The following is a 20502-nucleotide window of genomic DNA, read 5'->3' on the forward strand; positions in this document are numbered from 1 at the left end:
AAATTCAAGGAAAAGCAGCCCAAAAAGGATCTACTAAAAAACAAAAATATTATTAGTAACAGTATTTTTCGCAGAGGGGAAAAGAAAATGTTGCACTTGTGAAGTATTTACAAAGATATTCATGCAGCCTGGAAAAAAATTATTAAAACACGAGAAGTCAGCATCATTCTTCAAAGAGGATCATAAGGGATCTGCAACAACTTTCCATGTTTATGTAAGACACTCGGCCTAGCACAAATGTGATAATGGGTCCATCCCAGCTCCAAACAACCAATCATTAAGAGTGTACCTAACTCAGCCCTTAGACACATCAAGTTGTCTTTAATTATATAAGTATCTTCTCACCATCCCATCCCCCAGTGCCTGGCTTCATTCCATGTTAGAGAGAAAGTTTTGTAGCCAGAAAGTCTTCACTAAGAAGACTGTTTTTCTTCATCTGGTTTAGTAAACAGAATCATCGCCTTGTTTACAGAAGAAATTATTCTGGGAGTATTTTTAATCATGACAGCATCTTCCAGCTCTTCCTTTCCACTTTAAAACAGCTGAGTTTTGTAGAAAGTTAATCAAAGGGAAACAACCTCCTACAATGCAAATATTGCACTAGAAAATTCCCGTAGTCAGAGATGCAAGGAAATAGGGAATTAAGAAGACACAGTTCAGCAGCAGGTCCAACCCAGTTTATTCACTTCAACACAAGAGCCAGCAGATTGATTTAAGCTCATCAACCCAAGTGACAGAGGACATGGCTCCCTCCCTTAGGTCAATGTCAATCAGAGTTAAGGAAGACAAAGCTGGAACTCAACTATTCAATTTCCTCCTCTTTCTTAAAACCCTACAGTGATCTACACAAGAACAAGGAACTCAGTATGGCCATGCCTGATGATCACAGTGTCAGCCGGTCAAATTTCTGAAAGCAATAAATGGGATATGGAAGTGCTGCAAAAAATGCATGGGCATTTTTTTAATAGTAATCTAAGCTAACTTCTGTGGGTCAACTTCCCACCTCCCCCAGAGGACAGAATTACAGTTACAGAATTAGACAAGACTGACTCTGTTACAGTATTAAGACAACCTCAGAGATCAGCCTGCATCTCCTACTGACAGATAGATTCCCCCAAGCTCCCATCAACCCGCCAGAAAAACTCATTTGGGTATATGATCTATTAACTATATAAGACCTGAGGCTAATATTTTCTTCCCTTGGTGGAAGCAGGGAACTCCCATCCTTGTCAGAGGCGAATCATTACTTAAAATTAGTTTTTATTCTAGTACAGTGTGGAATCTGCTATGAGACACTATCTCACACCCTATCTTCCAACTTACACTTGCAGTTGATGCAGCGATGACATAGAATAAACCCTGCAGGAATCTACAGTTGTTGGACCAGGCAGTCAAATGACCACACTACCATCACCTTTCTTTCCTAATGCTCGTAAGCCTTCCTTTCTTCCTTAAAAATTACTAGTGTTAATAGTAAAGCAGGAAGCTTTTCCATCTGTCCTACCTATTTTCTAAAGTACCCCTGACTACTACTGAAGTTGACATAATAAGTATTTAACTATAAACTGGTTACTATTAAATTAAATATCAGGCAGCTTAAGACAATCTTAGCTCCATAAACTGTCACAAGACAATGTAAGTTCTTTGCTGATGCCATTAAGTGACAGCCTGAAAATTTCAGCTCTCTGGGACCTTGGATTCCTAGCCCTTGTAGCTATACGGGAGGAAGTGAGCTTGAAAGTATGCTTTGAGCAGACCTTGAAATTTGAAGGGACAGCACAAAAAGCAGATAAAAACCTTATAAAGGTTTAAAAAGAAACATCAGAATTTTTAAGATGTAGTCAGTATTTTGTGGGTTTGAGCTTGTGACCTGCAGTACTGCTTCCTTTTGGTCAGGATGTAGCACATGCCTGATGAAACAACCATGCAGCAAAAAGATTATCAAGGAAGGAGCTCTCACATCACCATCTTTCTCAAGCTGTACAACGCGAGCACATTATGGCACAGATGTATTCTTCTGCCAAATCTAAACACTATTCACACTATTCACTCTTCCAGGTCTTGCTCTAAGTAAGAATTGCACTGTTCATTAATTCTCCCCCTCTTCAGAAAGGGAATGCTGCAGAGAGAGACTACACAACAGCACTGCCACACAGTCAAAAAGGTACTGAAGTGGCTGAGTCAGTCTAGTCCTTTCCCTCAGTCCCATGCACCTGACATTCTCATAATTTCTAATGTTCTTTTTCATTTTAGTTTAAGAAACAGAAAGTCCTCAGAATTATTGGTTAAGCAAGATGTATTGGGTTATCCTAGCAAAGCGGCTCAGAATTAAAACTAGTTTTCTAACTCTCCAACAATGCAGACTTGGTTTTGAAGTGGTACTTTTGAAGTTGTACATTTATCAGCAACAGAATTGGAAAAGGTTCCTGTTAACCTGTCATGCCCCACACCAAACCAAAGCAGTTATTTCTGTTCCTGAAAACCTGTATAAATCATGATGTCTTCTTCCTCTCCAAGAAAACACCAAGCTACCCATTTTACTTCCACAGTATGCAGGTATCTGAGAAAAAAAAAAAAAAAAAAAAAAAAAAAAGACAACAGTCTTTCTCCAAACACAACTTTTCTCTGTTAAGGAAAGTTTCCAATGTTTCCCCTATCATTTCCTCTCTGTCCAAATACTGCAGCAATCATGAAAACAAACAGCAAGATAACATTTTCTCCAAGTCCCCAACAGCAAGCAATAATGTCCAGTAGGTATGACATCACAGCAGTAGAGATGTTTAATAGATTTAGTCAAGCTTTGTTCTTTATCAGCTCCTACAGCCAGAAATGTAGCCTCTGTTGACATCAATTTACTGTAGAGACACAGATTAGAGCTGTGGCCATCTCTGACTTTGTGCAGCATTTCAGGACAGGCTCCAATAGATTGGTTTTAGGGCCTAAGTGCTTATCTCCCTCCCCTTCATCATCCTGCTAATGGCGAAGCATATTCTGTACCACAAGAGACAGCAATGCATTTATTACTTTGTGGACAATTCAGGATTCTTTTATTCCATTTTTGTCTTTCAATAACAGAGAGTGGTATTGTGTTCTTCAGAGCATAACTGCCAGCTGGGCCAAACAAAATGAAAAAACAACTTAGTATTTTTCACTGATGATTGCTATTTCAGTTTGCTTTTGTCCAGAGCCTAAAAGATTTCTGCATCACTTTCCCTCTGGTGTGGCTGTGCAGATGTACTTATAATCTCAGAAACTCTGCCCACACAAGCATATCCTTTGGCAGAAGGATACTGATAAAGATTTCAAGTCCAGTTAAATCTATTGTACTTTCACCCCCTCTAGTACTAATTTACCTACACAGCACTGCTGCATCCCAAAGGCTGCAGGAACAAGGACAGTTCCCCTCTGTGTTATGGGCAGAACAGATGACACAGCACCTACAGCTTTCCAAACCTTATCTCCAGCTCCACATATTCTCACCTCATCAGATCAAAAAAGATCAGAAAAACACAAGTTTGTAGCCTTCAAAGACCACATGTCATCAATACAGAGGGTTTGGCAAAAGCTGTAAAAGGCCTGCATGTCCTGACTTACAGTCTCATCACCCTGCTCAGACTCCCTTGTTCTTACTGCATGAGATAAGGTGTCATCTGTTCAGTGGTTAATTCCTTTTTCCCTCTTCTTCCCTCCTTCTGCCTGAGGACCCAGGAGCTCTTACACATACCCCACAGAATGGGGTATGTGGGGGCAGAATCAGAAAGAAATTAGAGGCAGCATGCACTGATCAGACTGTTTCCTGGAGAGCAAAGAGGCATATGTACAAGCCTAGGTCAAGTTAGAAGCTTTTTAAAGCTTACTAAAACAGGTCCCAGTTTGGCTGCAAAAGAAAATGCTGTGATCCTCTTCTCTGAGGCACCACAACCAATTATGTGCATTGTTTCACAGAGATATCACTTTTGGGCCTACTGATGCAAAATTTCACACCACTTCTAACTGACATGAAATACCAGCTCCACAGATGAGAAACAGAAGCACAAAGCATCAGCCAGTGCATCCTGCCAGAAAATCCTGGTGAGCGAAATACAAGGGAGCACAGGCACTGGGTTCCACTGAAATGGCCCTTGAATAGGAGCAGTATTCAGGCTGAGTTCTTTAGCCCTGCTGAGGCAGAATATGTCAATTCCAGCTTGGGGCTATCACAGGGTTGCTATGCCACCCTTGAGATCTGAGCTAGTATTTTGGCTGATTATCATAGTGCAGTGTGGATCTCTGGCACCAGCTCAAGGTGACAGCATGTTCCATGGCATGGTGCACACACACAACTAAAACTGCAAGCACAAAAAACTGGTATTTTTCATCTGGTAAATTATGTTTTTAATTATTTTTCCCTCCAAGATATAAAACAATATTCTTTAATGTTCCAAGATGGCTTAGGATTTATTCCAATAATGGACACACAGTTAAACATTGTTAAATCAAGCTTAAAAGTCAGCCCTGGATAGATCCAAATCCACTTGTGGCTTTGTGGGGAAAGAGAATAATATCTACTGGATTCTCATCTAACTGGTGCTTTGTCAGTATCACAGATTTCCAGAAACCTTGCCTATAATTGCAACCAAGAGTAAGATCAAGTCCACAGCCTCATCTTCTTGCCTGTCTTTGTGCTTTGAGATGATGGAGGACAAGAAACAGACAATCTGTGCAAAGGCACATGTAAGTTGGGAGCAGATGTTTCCATATGCTTTCCCTGCCCTGACCCTCTACAGCCCTCCCACCAGCACACTTCACTTCTTTTCCCTCCTACTTCCTCCCGTGGGCATAGAATACAGATGAGAAGTTTCTGTCACGGCCAGCAGCCACAGAGATGCCATGCAGTACACAAACAATTATTTGGGGTTTGGTCAGAAGCTAACCTGTGCACACAAATTCAAACACAAGTATGAGCTGAGCACAAATAGCTCTGCTTCCTCAACTCCCAAAGCTTTAACCAAACATAAAAAATCCAGCTCTAACTTTATCTTAAAAAAAAAATATTAAACACACACACACAAAGCCAGTAATATAACCTTAGCTGATAGACTTTTTCCTAGCCTTCTTACATTCCCCCAGATTAACCTTAAAAGCTTTAGCCAGCCTAAGCTAGGTTGCTAAATATGTTTTACACACCATAGGTGTCTGTATAATAAATGAAAGAACAAAGAAACAGAGTACTATAAATCCATGCAGCTCTTCTACAAGCTGTGGTGACAACACTGCTCCTTCCCAGTCTGTTTCCCCTTTTTCTTAGTCTCTTTTTCCAGAAGGGACTGAAATATAAACAAGCCATGGAACATGTTCTGGGGGTCAGAGTTCAGGTCATTTTCTTCTCATACTTTGACTTACACAATGGAAAGGTTTCAGTCAACTTGAGCTGCTCTTCCTGCAAGGAACAGAGCATCATGACTGAGTTGTTTTGCTTCTTCACCTCCTTTTAAAAAAGCCAAGATTACAGAAATACTACACAGTGCTTGAAAATATAGAAAATTATTAACAGAAAGATATGCAACCCAGTACAAATTCAGTTACTCACTCACACCACTGTTCTTTGTCCACAAGTACCTGCAGAGTCAGAGGATTGAGGTCAAACCAGCAATCCTTAGGTTTCCCAGAGAGAAAGAAATGGAAAGAAGTAGGAGAAATGGCTGGGAAAAGGCAAATTAGTCAGGTTTCAAAACAGTTCAGTTAGAAACCCTATCCGGCTCATCATTTTTTCCTCCAGGAACTATGATCAATCTAAACAAATAAAAGGTCCAACCAGAAAATTTGATCTGTTTTTATTATATGCACCCATTCACTGCTGCATTAAGTTCATCTTAAAACAAGCCACACTTTGTCTTCTAACAATGCCTAGGATATCCAAAACATCCTGGCTGATTTGGAGCTAGCGATTTAACCTCAGTTCTCACTAAAATGGCTGGAATTATAAAACTAAATCTACCAGTCAGAGGGAAACAAAGAACAAATCTCAACACCAGGGTAAAATAAATCCCCCCCAAAAAAATCCAAGGAAACGAAACACATAAAAAGCCACAACACCAAAGCCCACACACAAGCAAAATTAGGGCTCCCAAGGGTATGGAAAAAACATGGTAAGGTTTTTGTTGCCTTCCCCCCCCCCCCCCCCCCAGTGGATAACAGAGGACTAATTTACTAGCTTCACTACCAGCACCTGAAGAATTAAATGCTCCCCATTTACACTGACAATAAATCCCAAGTAGATCAGACTATTTTCTCACTTCACTGTAACAGTATCAATTCTGATCCATACTGGTGTCAGAATCTGTCCCTGAATAGAAACAGATGCTTTTTGTATAACTAGTTTTCACAGTAACATTTGTAAACCTCAGTTATGATAAATTTCAAATGCACTAGGACTGCCATTATCAGATGGCTGAGCTTTTTACTGTAATTTTTATTATCCATATTTCACCACATTTTAAAAAGGAACAGGTTACATTACCCAGGTTTGTATGGATTAAGAAGCACAAAAAAAAAAAAAAAAGTGTGAACATGCACCTGGCCAGCATACAAAACTGTTAAATTTTCATTTAAATAACATGCCAAACATGTCTCTAGTCAGAGCCCCAAACACAATATATCTCTTCCTTTTTGCTATGTTGCTCCCTGTCTTGCCTCAACTGCCAAAGAAAAAAAACCCCATACCACCACCATCCCAAAAAAAGCCTCAAACCAGCCACCAAAAACATCCCCTAAATTCCCAGCTGTTTGTGATGCAATTTGCCACTAGCAAATTCTGCAAGTCAATCTGCTGCAAGGCAACTGTGCAGAAGAGAGCTCTGGGAGTCTCAGGAATACAGCAAAACAAGTAAGTGAAAAGTGTAAAGCTAAATTAATTCAGGAAGGGAGGAAAATAGAGATAAGTGGTAGCATTTACTCCACACTACTACAAAATCTTGGAAACTTCTCACAGCAGGGATCCTGCCAGCTCAGGAGAAAACTGCAGTACACCAGCAGTTTGAGCAGCTTCTCTGATAATGTTAAAGCCTTACATTTCCCAGTGCTCTCAATGAATGCATTGACTTTGCCTTTGGATGAAAATCAGAACACAAAACTTCAGTGCTAACTACCATCAGAAAACTAACCCCAAACTGACAGTGCCATGCTGGAAAAACCTGAATATTGTAAACATTAAGACTATTTTCACAAGCTGCCTTTATACACAGCTTTGTTTTCTTAGCACTGAAGCTCAAATACATTATTTACAATAGCAACAAAACCACCCATAAGAAAAGCTCTAATGAACCGCTTCATAATTATGATAATGCTCTGTGGACATAAAATGTTTTAGAACTCACAAAAAAACCATTGTGCAGTTTGCATCACAGCCTGTATCTGATCCCCTAAAGGCTTTTAGTGTTTTGGTTTTGTTTCTTAACTGGGACAGGAAAAATTACCACATAGAAAATCCAAACAGTGCATATCCTGAGGACTGAGAGCTACAAGATATACAGCATTGCAGAAAAAAGTAGGCCTATACAACATTTAACACTAGGTAAAGTCCTGGCATCTTCTCTGAATGGAAAAGGTTACCAGTGAGTCTACATGCATAAAAATGTTAAAAAAAAAAAAAAAAGATAAATTGTTTGTAAGGTAGTGAGCTTCCCAAGTGGGACACAGATGAAGGTGCATCTGAGTTCAGCATTTAGAGTATCATTCATCGTGTTTTGTTAAACAAAACTGAAATCAAATTCATAACAAAGAACAAACGATCAGGATAAACAGTGTAAACCCAGAACTGGAATTCTTCACAGGGCAACTGTTAGTTGCTGTAACAGAATTCAGCCCCTTGCAGAAAAGTTTGCACATGTTCATTTATGTACTTCTGTGTATTCAGAGCAATGAAGTGATACTACAGCAACCTGTACTGCAGTGCAAACTTTTAGTGGGTATCCATCTTATAGTGCAGCTCATAGCCCTGAACTATGTACTTCAGTTTTCTTACCCATGCAAGAAGAAAGCTAATTATATCTGATGGTAATCTTCAACTGCCATCTGTCTGGGAGGAAAGCTGCCTACATTAGTCACTACAGCATGCTGGGAAAGCTTATATGCTTTTCTCAGTGCTACACAGAGACACCCATTTACAAGACTTTCAGACCTCAATCCTCACTGAAGATTAAACACAACCTCCTTCCTCCCCAGCTGTGACATACTGCTTCCTTTTTCCCTTTTTTTTTTTTTTTTTTTTTTTAATTAATGGAAAAGGACAGTCATGCCTAAAACTTAGGGGAGTCAAAGGTGCCTGTCACTGCACCCAAGCATCCTCCCTGCTGGTCTCACAGCCCTCCTGCTGGGGGCTGCCAAAATTCCTAGAAGCCCAGAAGAGAGCAAGGAGGTACAAGGGCAGCCAGGCAGGAAACTGAGGGCAGGATGAAGACAAGCAGCCTGGTCTCTGCTAGAGCAGTGGCTTCACACAGTACCTTCTCCTGCATATCACAGCTCCCTCTGCAAGTTTGTTTTGTTCCTTTACAATCTAAGTCTGGTTTGTTGTAGTTGAAAGTGTGTCTGGTTTTGCTGTTCAATTCTGTTTCACCAGTCCTTAAATGCTACAAACAAAATAAGAGGAGTTTCTTCAGGACCACAGTATCTTTAAAGAGATTAACTAACCTCCACTACCTGATCTTCTCTGAGCGCTGGATATGCTCAGGGCTGCATGAGAGTATCTCCTCTGATGACAAGAGAGTACGAGTCCAATAAGACAGGGCTCACCCCTCTGTGAGATCACAGCTGGGCGATGGATTTTGTGGCAACAGATCTGCTCTCCCATAACCAAACTGGCCCATGCTGCACCAGGGCCAGTAAACACAAAGTCTAACATCTCCTTCAGTATAAACTTGAAGTACTCAAGAGCAATATACATTGCACCTGCTGTGCTGCCTACTAATATCTTTTCTTGCTAGCCTGACCATGCCAAATGCAGCTCAGCCTCCAGCATCACCATGTCCTATCAGATTGCTATCCATGCCACAGATGATGCAGAACTCCATTAGAGCATGAAATGCCATACAGTAAAAGGCTTTTTGTTCTGTTTTATCACATGTGTTCTCAGCATGAAATGAGATTTATGCCACCATACCCTGTTTGTGTGCACGCATGCCCTTTTCTTTCCTTCCCTAAAGAACTTTTGAACCCCTTTGGCTGATTTCAGTCAAATATGAGAGATCAGGAACTTAATGTATTTGAGACCTCCTCAAGTTTTGCAAAAATAAACACCCAGCTGGGTAGAACAAAAAAACTCTATAAATTCATTTTTCATTAAATATCAGAAAGTACATAAAAACAAAGACATCAAAAATATGGTTTCATTTTATCTTGTAACACAACTGTGTGGCAGAGGTATCACAAGAGCATCTAGCCACTGAGAAAAAAAAAAGTGCGCTAATTTAGAAATTAGAGCACAAACATGTAACTGTCCAAATTTCCCAAAAGAGCTGTATGAAGTTATACAACTTAGATACCCTTTTCAACCACTTAACAGGTAGTGTTAGCCAACTTCCATCACCCAGCTTCAAAAAGTCACTTCAACACTAACCAGTTTTTATTATAAGTAATGTTCTCTGTGAAAACTGAAGAATGAGATATTCTGTTTCCCTTTACATTTCTTTCTGCAAAGCCCCAAACAACATTTTCTATTTAGGTTAGAAGTCTTTAATACAAAATCTACCTTAGCTGGAGGCTAAGCCATCTAAGAACTGATGTCCCAAACTGAAAATAAATCATAGTGCACCATTAGCACAGAAGAATGAAAGTAACTATTGTTTCAATGAAAATGAAGTAACAGTATTTCCTTAACATGTACTGCAAGAAAAGGTAGTTACTCTTGAGAAACTGTACTAATGGTATGTACACTAACCAGCATTTTAATCAACTGGCTACTCAAAACATGGTTTACACACCTGGTCTGTGCTCCACAGCACAAGGCGAGCAATGAAAGCACAAGAAACACTCTGCTATGTCAGACCAGTGTCCATCCAGCCCAGTTCTGTCTCCAGCAGGAGATGATTACTTAGGGACAGCATTTCATGGCCGTTTTGTGTTTCATTCCCGTTACCCACCCATACCTGCACATCTAAACTTTCTGAGAATGGAAAATTAAAATTGCCATGGATGGTTATAAAACAGGGTAAAGGACAGGCTTATAGAGCACTCCAGAATCTCAGCTGAGACAAGTGTCACCCTAACTTACTAAATACTGCAAAACATTTGGGCAAGCAAAGTTAGCCATAGTTTTAACAGTTTCCTGCAAGGGAAAACAAAAAAAAAAAAAAACAAAAAAACAAAAAAAAAAAAAAAAACAAAAAAAAAACAAAAAAACAAACAAACAAACAAAACATCAAACCCAAGCTTTTCCCAGATACAAAATGAGAAGGCAGTAACTTGTGTAGACAAGGGGCACAATCAAGCCTAGCTACCACATGCCTGCAAGCCTTGTGCACATTCAGCAATCTGGACAAATCCTAACTTGTTCCCATGCTTCACCAAGTGGATTTAATATCATGTCTCCATTTAATCTTGTGCAAATGTGTTCAAACAAACCTTACAGCCTATCTCCCATCTACACCACCCTGCTGGTCTCAGTCTCACACGTCAACTTCAGACTACCCGAAGCACTGCAGAGATAGAAAGGATGCTTCCAGGGTGCTCAGATGTGACACTGGTGGATGATATGAAGAACCAGGAAATACCTATTTTAACTGGCAAATGATTAACACAGTTTCATTCACCAACAGCTCCTGGGCAGCAAACATATTACTGTCTCTTCACTGCAGTGAGTAAAACCCACAGGATCTTCCCTTGACGCCCCTGTTCTGAAACAGGTCAATTCCCTCCCACACATCATCGTGCAGGCAAAAAACTGTCAGCACAACCCACCTTCAAAAATTACCTGCCCAGGAGGGAGCTGTTAACCTACAATTACATAAGAAAAAAAAAAGAATATTATGGCAAAAACACAACTTCAATTTTTCTTACCCTGAGAAAGGGACTTCTGCCCTCATCCCATATGTGATGCAATTTCTATTTTATACATACACACACACGTATTCCGTACTGACTATTAAACGGCCATCACATTTCCTCTGACCACCTCTGCTGGAGTCCAGGGGTAACCTCATGCCCCTCACACCGTTCTCATTTCACTGCTGGCCTCAGGACTCTGTAAAAGTAGGGAAACAAGCAGTGTCTGGATACCTCTGCAATGCAAATGTCAGTCTGTAGATCCAGTCTAACAAAGAACTTTCCTGAGCTCTGCAGTAGATCCCTATTTTAGTGTTTCTGACCTGCACTCTCAACAAGGGCAAAAACTATTGTTTTAAAAGTGAGTTGAAGAGTCTGTGGAAATCTAAGACTACTAGCCACACGCCTCACAAATAAAGTTTCCTAATGGCTAGTGGCCCAAAAGAAAGCAATACTGCAGCTCAGGAAATGGAAACTTACACTGTAAATCAAGAGACGTTAAGAGTTTCAGTGATTAAGACAGACCGTCATTTCACGCCTGCCTGCTCTTAAAACCAGTTCCTAGATTACTCCATTCTCGCCCTCCTAACAGAAGGGAGGATCAACTGGCTCTCTAGGTTTTCCAGCCTTCCCTTCAAAGTCAGAGCAAGTGGAGATTATTCAATTTTTTTTACCTTGCTCTTCCTGGCTCTTCATTTACACTAGAAGGTAAAATACAGCCCTGGCACACCATACTCCAGTTTTACTGCTCCTGTTAGGGACTGAACAGTTCCACACAAACTTAAGAATATTATCCAGGGACACTCACAATTTGCTCACTCTGTGACAGCGCTATAAAAGGACTTCCTCATAGGATACCAAGGTTTCATTTCTGCCTCCAAGACCAAAGAACAGCCAAGCTTGGAACACTGAAGAGCCAATCCACCTCAGCAAAATTAGCTTTAAAAGGACATGGTATTTTAGAATGATAGGTACAGAACACAGCAAGAAGTACTGCTGCAGAGTATTTTACCACATTCTGTACCGCATTTTTTCAACCCATTTTTCAAAAGGTAGTAACACTGCATGCGACCCACACATTCCCTGCTTTTGCTTCACAGCCCACACTAGCTAATACTGCCCGTTACTTTTCAACCTCTGTACAAATACCACTACTGGTATCAGTGATTAATACACTAAACTGCAAAGTGAGAGCTGTTGAAAAGTGACTTATAAAGAAAACAACAGCATGCACATCCTGTTTTCCTCTAGACCTCAATATACATCAAATCAAGAAAAGGCTCTTCTTAGCCTTAGGCTCTTCTGGCCTCTTCTTAGGCTCTTCTGGAAGGAGGATAAAAGAAAAATTTAAGCTTTAGGAAATTCACACAGCAAATAATATGTTCAAGTAGCTTTATTTTATTTTTATTTTCATTTCCCTTGAAGACTGTGAGTAGGTACTCAAGCAGCCATACGTAACACTGCAAAAGTAGAAGAAACTGGATTGAAGGGGAAATTAGGGGGTGGTTTATTCTGCTACACAGCTTCTGGTATTTTGAGAAAATTGATAGTAGAAAATAGACACTCTGAAAAAGGAAAAAATTCTGTACATTCAGTTACCCCATAAATTAGTTACTCAGTATAGTATATACTATACTATAGCTTATCTATAAAGCTTGAGAAATTTATTAATAAATTATTCAAATGAATGACAAATTACATGTCATAAGCTTGAAAAATTAAACTCCTCCTCAAAACACAGGGCACACTTCAACCGGTTTAGTTGAAACAGTGCAACATCTGTAGGGAAAGTTCGTGGTAAAAAAAATGGTATTTCAGGAAGTCTTGAGCTCATCCCTAAAATGCATTTAACTAGGAAGGCAAGGCAGAGTACCTCACATTATACACAAAGCAAAACCAACCTTTTATGCTTGCAAGTAAAATAACCTTAAATGTTAATGTACAAAGACAAACCTAAATCCTGTGCTACAGCTAGCAAGCTATACTATGGAGGAACAAAAAAAAAAAAAAAAAAAACCACAAAACAAAACCAAGAGCCTTTCTTCAAAAGCCCTTTTAAATCAATGGTGTAGACAACCTCATGGTGGTCTCACAAGATTTATCTTCAAATGATCCGATTCCATCCTCTTCCAGGCCAGCGTATTTGAATCAACACTCAGGAACATATGAAGCAACACCAAGAAGAAAACCACAAATCAGCCAAAGCAGGTTTATGTTAACTTTTCCAAACCTGTTTTGGGGAGACAAACCAAACTTTTACCAAGAGACACCAATCACAGCATGCTCAGAAACCAACAAAGAGAACAAGCCCAAGATAGGAACACTAATGGCATAAGTAAGCTATCACAACAGCTTCTATCCAAAAATGAACACATAAGGAAGAAAGCAGTCGTTGAAAATCTTCTAAAGCTGCCTCTGCTTGTGAGCTGTCAAAGGATTGAGGAGGAGGTGAGGGAGAAGCATCTCAAGCACTTCCCGTGGAGAAGGAGAGCTGTCACATCACCCGCTGTATTTCCCTCTTCAGTCAGGCAACTCCCCTGCATAATTGCTAAAACCATTACTTAACAGCACGCACAGTACGTGTCAATATAATGTCTTGTCCAACACCTTGTTTTAGCCAAAAACACTGTAACTCAAGTATTTCCCCACCTGTTTATAACTTAGGACTCAGATACTGGTGATCTTTCTATCAGGTTTTAGTGTCTCAACTGAACACTCTGCAGCTACTCCCATGGGCACATCCCCAACTGGCAGCTCCTTCCAGAGAGAGCTTTTCCTCCTACTTTTGAACAGGAAGAGATAAGGATACTAGGCGACTCATGAGCCTCCGGGGATGATTCATACATCCCACAAGCAAGAGAAGTCTGCTAAAGCCAATATGACCTTCAGGGAGACCTGAGACTTAGACACCTTTAATTCTGCAGCCTTAATAACAGCCATAAGCCTAAAGTGTAACTTAATGGACTGTTTCAGTTCAGCAGAGACAGATGAGCCAAAAGAGCAGGTACTGCATCAGACTGGGGAAAAAGGTAAGCAGATTTATTTAAGTGAAATAAAAACCAGAGCTACAGCTGGTGAAGTCCTACATGGGAAAGGAGAGTTAGTTTCAGAACTATCACTTCTGAGACCTAGTCAGACATGCATATTGCGTGTTGATAGGTAGGAAACCCTGCTTCATGCACATTTCCTTTTCCTTCAGCACCTCTCTGGATTTAGCACTTTCAGTTTAGGAGTGACTAGCCATGGCACTCTCCACAAAAAATATTTTATATACACCTTTTATCTGTAACATTTCTGTATTTTTTATCTATAACATTTTCACACAGTTCAGCTGAATTGCCAAGTTAAAATAAGTAATCTTATCTCATCACAAAGTTCAATCTTAATAGTTCTGCAATCACACTATGCAAGAATAGCTCAGTAAAGCATGGATGAAGAAAGAGACAAAAATTGAAGAAAACTGGATAGAAAGTTTTGGCTGGGTAACAATGCAACAGGCACAAATCTCAGACCAGCCGCTCATCTCCCTGGAAATTTTAAATTGAGAAAGGGCAGCAGGACTGATCTCACCACTTGCTCTGACTAAAACAGAAACAGCACCCCCACTGTCAAATAGTAATACAACTAGTTATTAAAAAAAAAAAAAAAGAAAAAAAAGAAAAAATAGAAAAAAAAAAAAAAAGGAAAAAAAAACCCCACAAACCTGCAGACATAAAATTTCCAGGGTGTGTTTCTTTCCTAAAATGCAAATAATGGATTTGCATAGCTTAAGACAGAGTCTACTCACAGAGCTATTGTTCCTTCCCCGAGGCCTTCGGGATTTCCAAGGGGCAGCTCCCTTTCTGTACCCTCGCTAGAAGCAATCTTTTATCCGAACCTGCCTGACTGGCAGCCACGGCAAAACGGTCGTGGATTACCCAACCCAACCAATTTAGCAGAAGCCACGAAATCTCCCGTCTATTTTACTTACGGGTCGCCGTGAGCTCCGCTGGGAGGCTCCCCCTGCGCGGGGCTGCTCTGCCCGCATGAGCCCACCGTCCCCCAGCTCTGCTCTGCCCACCTCGGAGCACCGGGCCCCGCCGCCCTTTTTCCCCCTATCCCCACTCCCCCTTCCCGCACTCGCCTCCCGCGACTCACCGCCCGCGGGGGGCCCCGAGGCGGCTCCGCCCGCCGCCCCGGCCTGCGAGCGGAGCTGCTCCGGGAGGCCGGGGCAAGGCGGGCGGCTCCCCCACCTCGAGCCCACCAGGAGAAGCCGGAGAAATTCGGGCGTCTCCTTCCCTCCGTGAAGGGCCCCCTCGGAGCCGCCTACCTGTGTGCGGAGGCGCACGGCTGCCCGCCGGACCCTCCCGCGCTCCCCGCCGCCCGCCGGGGGGGACACCCGGCCCCGCATGCGGAGCCGCGCGGCGCCTCAGCCCGGCCTCTGCCCCGCTCCCCGGCGCCGGCCGCCCGCCTGCGGCATCAGGCGCATCAAAGCGCCGCCGGGAAAGCGGGGGGCGGTGGCACTTCGGTTTCCGTAGGGCTCATCCCCACCTGGAACCGACTCCCGGCTACACCACCGCGTTAATTTTTTTTTTACCGTGAAGTTCCCAGGAATCTCTGGGAAAGGTCTGGGACGTCTCATCTCACCAGCTCTCAAAACTGATTAAAATTGAGTTCTCTTCAAAGGAGGCTTGTAGAGGCAGGCTCCATCCCTCTAGAAATTCAGTTTAATTCCTTGAATCTTTTCACCGAGGACCACGCTGATGTATTGAGCCAGCTCTGCCTTTGAATACGCGGTAATTTACATTGAATAACAATGCTTTTGGCAGCTGCTGCCATCAGTATTCATCTGAAGGAAATTTTAAAATAGGAAGCATGGGTACAAACTCTCCATGAGATTAAAGCTAGAAGTTTTCCCGTCTGAAATGACGCAAGAAGATCATGGAACGGTTAAGGTTGGAGAAGATCCCGAGATCCGTCGCGTCCAACCGCGGAACGTCTCCCGACGGCCATCATATATCCCGCGGCAAAGACGCAAACTCGGGAACAAGCACTTCCAGCGCACCCAGTCCTCTGGCTCAGGCACCATCCACGAGATCCACTCAGCCTGTGCAAAGGTTTGCAGAGCTATACGTGATAAACCAGGGGTGTTCACTTACCGGCTGTTAACAGAGCAGCTTATTTTATCTTTAAATCATCCCCGAGAAGAGGACAGAACTCGTTGTTTCTGCTCAGGGCTGCCCAGGCTGTTGCTGCAGCTTCTGGTAGGTCCAGCCCGGTTCCCGCATGGTGGTGTATACGACGGGATTCAAGACGAGGGCTTGTTCAGCTGAGCCCCATCTGCAAGAGAAAACGTAGGAGGAAGCACGTTCTGTTTTTAGACAGAAATAGTTTAGCTCGAGCCTGCTGAAATTCCTCTTCTATTTTTACCAAAGCCCACCAGGGGGAGGAGGTACTCCCGTGAAGACAGAAAAAGCAGTGCTACGTCTTCCCCTCACTAGTGTCTGTCTTTTCTGACTGACTTCCCTGCGGAGCCGCAGACACTACTCTTCCTCCTTCTCCTCCCCCTCCTCGGGCCGGCGGCAGGAGCCTCTCCCCATCCCCGACAGTCCGAGAGGGGGTGGGAGACTCGCAAAGCGGGGGGCAGCTAACCACCCCCAGCCTCCCGGAATATTACCGTCTAGTAAGAAACTAATCGTCACGGTGTGTATGTCGAGGGGGTTTGGGATCCTTCAGGGGTGGGATTCTCCCTCCTGTAGTACCTTTGACCCCTGCCATGAAACCCTAGAGAAAGCCGGCAGGGGAAGAACTACCCCCCTGAGGAGCTGCTGCCAGGAGCAAAATTAAGCGCCACCCAAGGGAGGCGGGAGTCATTCCTGGAAAATCTCTCCGTACCTCAGTGCCCAAGCGTTTGGGACTGGGCCTTGCTATTTCAAAAGAAAGTTATTAAGTAATTCTCCCTCTGATAAAGAGGATGAAAAAATTAGTTTGTTTGGAATCCTGTGCTGCATCAATGCTATGTTTTGCCCAGAGGAGTGTATCCTACCAGAAGAAATCTGAGGGGTTGTTAATAATTTAATTGTCCTCTCCTGTTTTTATCTTTATGATCCTGACCACTTCCAATCTGAACATTTTCTTTATGATGCTTCAGTGACCTCACAGTATGTTTTTAGCATCGTATCAGAACAAGATGCTTCCTGGATTGGAATGGCAGCTCCTGCTTTTTGATAGCTGTCATTGGGAATGACCAGAGGTGGATTCTGTTCTCTGCACCAGTTTTCTACAGCCTATGTATACACATAATAAAAATAACAGATTGAAAGCTGGGAAATTTTGTCTGTTGTTCAGGGACTATTCCAGTCTTTAGCCTGCCGAGATGATTTTCAATCTGTTCGCTAGGAACCAAAGTTCAGACCTCTGTAATTTGTCTTCCCTCGAGCTGAAAATACCTTAGTACTCTTCCCCCTCTCCCAAGAGGCTCCTCAGGTCTTCACCCTTCACATCCTGCCCTTTACAAAACCAAACTTCCTCCAAGTATATAGCTAAATTATGTGCCTTCTAAAGTTACTGTATTTAACTCTGCTATATCTTTTCCCATTAGCTGTCTGCTCTTCAGTCCTTACCCTTCAATTCACCTAGGTATCATAGGCACACAACCAATTAAAAAGAAAAAAAAAATTATTAATGTTGTACAACAAAGGACTTAGAATTAGGATTTATTAGAAGACTGATTTTGTGACTTCATGTCAGTCCCCCTGCTCATGTTTCAGGACGTTCTTAAATTATGTAGTCCAGTATTATTTTGTTCTGGCCTTGCTTGATTTTGCAAGGCCTTGTCTTTGTTTAGGATACAGGATGGACTTTCAGGACGTACCAGATTTTTGCAGAACAAGATGTTGGGACTATTCACCACAGAAGAGTGTAGGAAACCTTGAGGAAATGGATGGTATTCCTGCCTCTGTTCCAGACAGGATGTGTGTGCTGCAGCTGCAACTTTTGTGCATGAGTTCATGGGCAGGAGCTTATTTCACACTGGCTAAGGTAGGGTATCGGTACCAGTCCAGCAGGGATCTCTGGGCAGGCTGAAGGGCACAGGAGGAAGAACAGGAACATGCTGCGGGCAAGACTGAGCCATGGCTCAGAGGCCAGCTCAAATTACTTGTGCACCTCTGAAGTGAGCTAGACACATGCAATGTTCATTCCTGTGGTCGTGCCATGTGGCAACTTAGAAGTCATTTGATTTTACAGCTGACTGCAAGTGTTTGTCAATTTTCACGAGACCTCTAACTCTAGGAAGAGCTGGGTGTTCACAATTGAAGCCCAAAGTCCATAGGAGATCCAGTTGACTCAGTTTTATTCCCTTCCATTAAAGGCAGTGTGTGTAAGAAATACAAAGAATTGTCTCTAAGGTAGCTGAATACACCTTTATCTGGAATAAACTGTGCTATATTGGTCAAGTAATGTGATAATCTAACTTGCAGTGATGTAATTTCACTTTAGTTTCTTCTGGCAATTGTCACTATCTCATATCAGCAACAGAATGAAAGCTGGTGTATGTTGTCATCTCAATATGTTGAGCTAAATTCAAGGATTCAAATGGCAATATGAATCATTAATATAATGCAGAAAAAGTTTAGTTCCTAGTTGTTTCCCAAATAATGTGTACAAGCAAGAAGTTAGTAACTAATCTGCAACCCAGTTAATTTTTGGGTACAAAGTACAAGGAGAATATAAGGAATCATTGGGATATAGTCTATTGCAAAAAAATTATTTGACAACAATAAGAATCTTTCAAAATGCTTTTGAAATGGATGACTAGCAGGAAGTCAAATGAATGCTCCTGCAAACAAATGCAATGCATGTGACCAAAAAGTCAACAGATTTGCTCTTTCAGTTGAAAATCAACACTCCTGAGACACAAACCTCTTCCCAAATCAAAGATAAAACCCCATAAACCTTTAAATGTAAAGCAACAGTAAAATAAATCTGAATAAAATGTAGTCATATTTTAGTTCCAGGAGAAACCATGCACCTCCTCAGCCGTTACTAAACTAAGAAAATGTTGTTGCCTCTACCCCAGCTTGCAAAATCAGAGAAAAATAAAGAGGAAAATTACAGGAAATGGAAGGAAAAACTGCTGAACATGGGAAAATCAAAACTAGAGAGAAGAAGGAATAAAGAGAATGGAAAGTTGCAGCATCACAAAAGTGATTTCCCCATCAATCCAATAAGAAAGATGACTAATCAAGCTGCGTGTAGGCTATGTACCATATCTATCATACACGACTGGTCTTAGAAATAAAATGCAACAGAACTGTCACCCTTCATAATTACTTTGGGAGATAATGCATTCATAGAAATACATATTGTCACAACATCCTTGTGGGTCCCTTCCAATTCAGAATATTCTGTGATTCTGGGATCCCTTCTCCACCCATCTTCTAGTTTTACTGCCATCACAGTCTGATCCTAATCTTTATGTCATGCCATGAGAACTGCCCTGAGTCCCACGCATGCCCAAATCTCTCCTACTGAGCTCCAAAACCTGTCTCAGCACAACTCTGTTTTGTATAGGTTCTCAGGTTCTCTCAGTTCCCTTGCCTAGGTGCTCGGGGCTGCCCCCAGGTGCTCTTCACTGCGCTTACAGTTCCAGTTATAGTGAGCACCAGTCCTTACATAGCTTTAGTCATTCATCTGTGGTTGCATGATGCTTCTTCCAGAGACTCTTTGCCAGTAGACAACTTGCTGAAGCCTGTCCCACGAGCTTTAAAAAATCTGGTTAGTGGTTGTAGCACGTCTCCTCAGAACCCAGTGTTTGTCATGAGCTCACAGTGTGCAACCCCCACCTGGTTTGAGGTCACTTTTTCAATATACTTTTTCAAGTTCTTTGGTCAACCAAAGAACTACTGAGACAACCAAAGAACCAAAGTCACGGCTGTGACTGCTTTCTCAGTCCCCAGGGCCTGCCTTTGCTGGGAATTGCAGAGTGCTTTCCCCTGCCCTGGCCTGTGCATTGCTCCTCTACTCAATCTGGGAGACAGGATACCAGCAAACAAAACATGATGGCAGGAAATGTCATGTCATCACATGTAACCCAGGTAGGCTGAGACAGCCTCCCTTTATTTTTACCCCAGTAAAATGCAACCTGGGGTGGTGAGCACATTAGGAAGTGCTATTTGCCAACCAAAGTGAAGCCTTTAATACGTGTGTTTATGCCTGAGCATCTACAAACCCATAAAGAAATACATTATCTAATAGGCACTAGGCATTCTTGTGCTTCATTAGGTATATGCAGAGAAAGAAATAGGTCAAAGTACACCCACTTGAAGAACATTGCAAACAAAACAGTGGAAAGAAAAAAGGAAAACGGTTTGGAAAATTACAGAAAATGTGTCCTGAGCAGCTTGTGGTTTTCACCAGGTCAAGAGCAACATTAAACCTCAGGTTTCACTGCACCAATTGTTCTCTTGTTTCTATTTAATTACAGCGTCATATGGAATTCAAGTT

General features: G+C 42.0%; 1 protein-coding gene across 7 annotated transcripts in view; it reads right to left on the bottom strand.

The window, feature by feature from the left end:
• The window catches only part of ST3GAL6 (ST3 beta-galactoside alpha-2,3-sialyltransferase 6), a 45154-nt gene extending 28800 nt beyond the window's left edge, over positions 1-16354 (bottom strand). For 5 of the 7 annotated variants that reach the window (XM_053933486.1, XM_053933496.1, XM_053933505.1 and 2 more), the window contains exon 1: positions 8668-8725. The gene's annotated coding sequence lies outside the window, so the exon portion shown is untranslated. Of the gene's footprint in view, positions 1-8667; positions 8726-16154 lie in introns of those variants that run through there. The other 2 variants (XM_053933459.1, XM_053933469.1) reach the window with 2 other exon arrangements.
• Positions 16355-20502: the final 4148 nt, after the last annotated feature.

This window comes from Vidua chalybeata, chromosome 2 (genome assembly GCF_026979565.1).
Source record: "Vidua chalybeata isolate OUT-0048 chromosome 2, bVidCha1 merged haplotype, whole genome shotgun sequence".
NCBI lineage: Eukaryota > Metazoa > Chordata > Aves > Passeriformes > Viduidae > Vidua > Vidua chalybeata.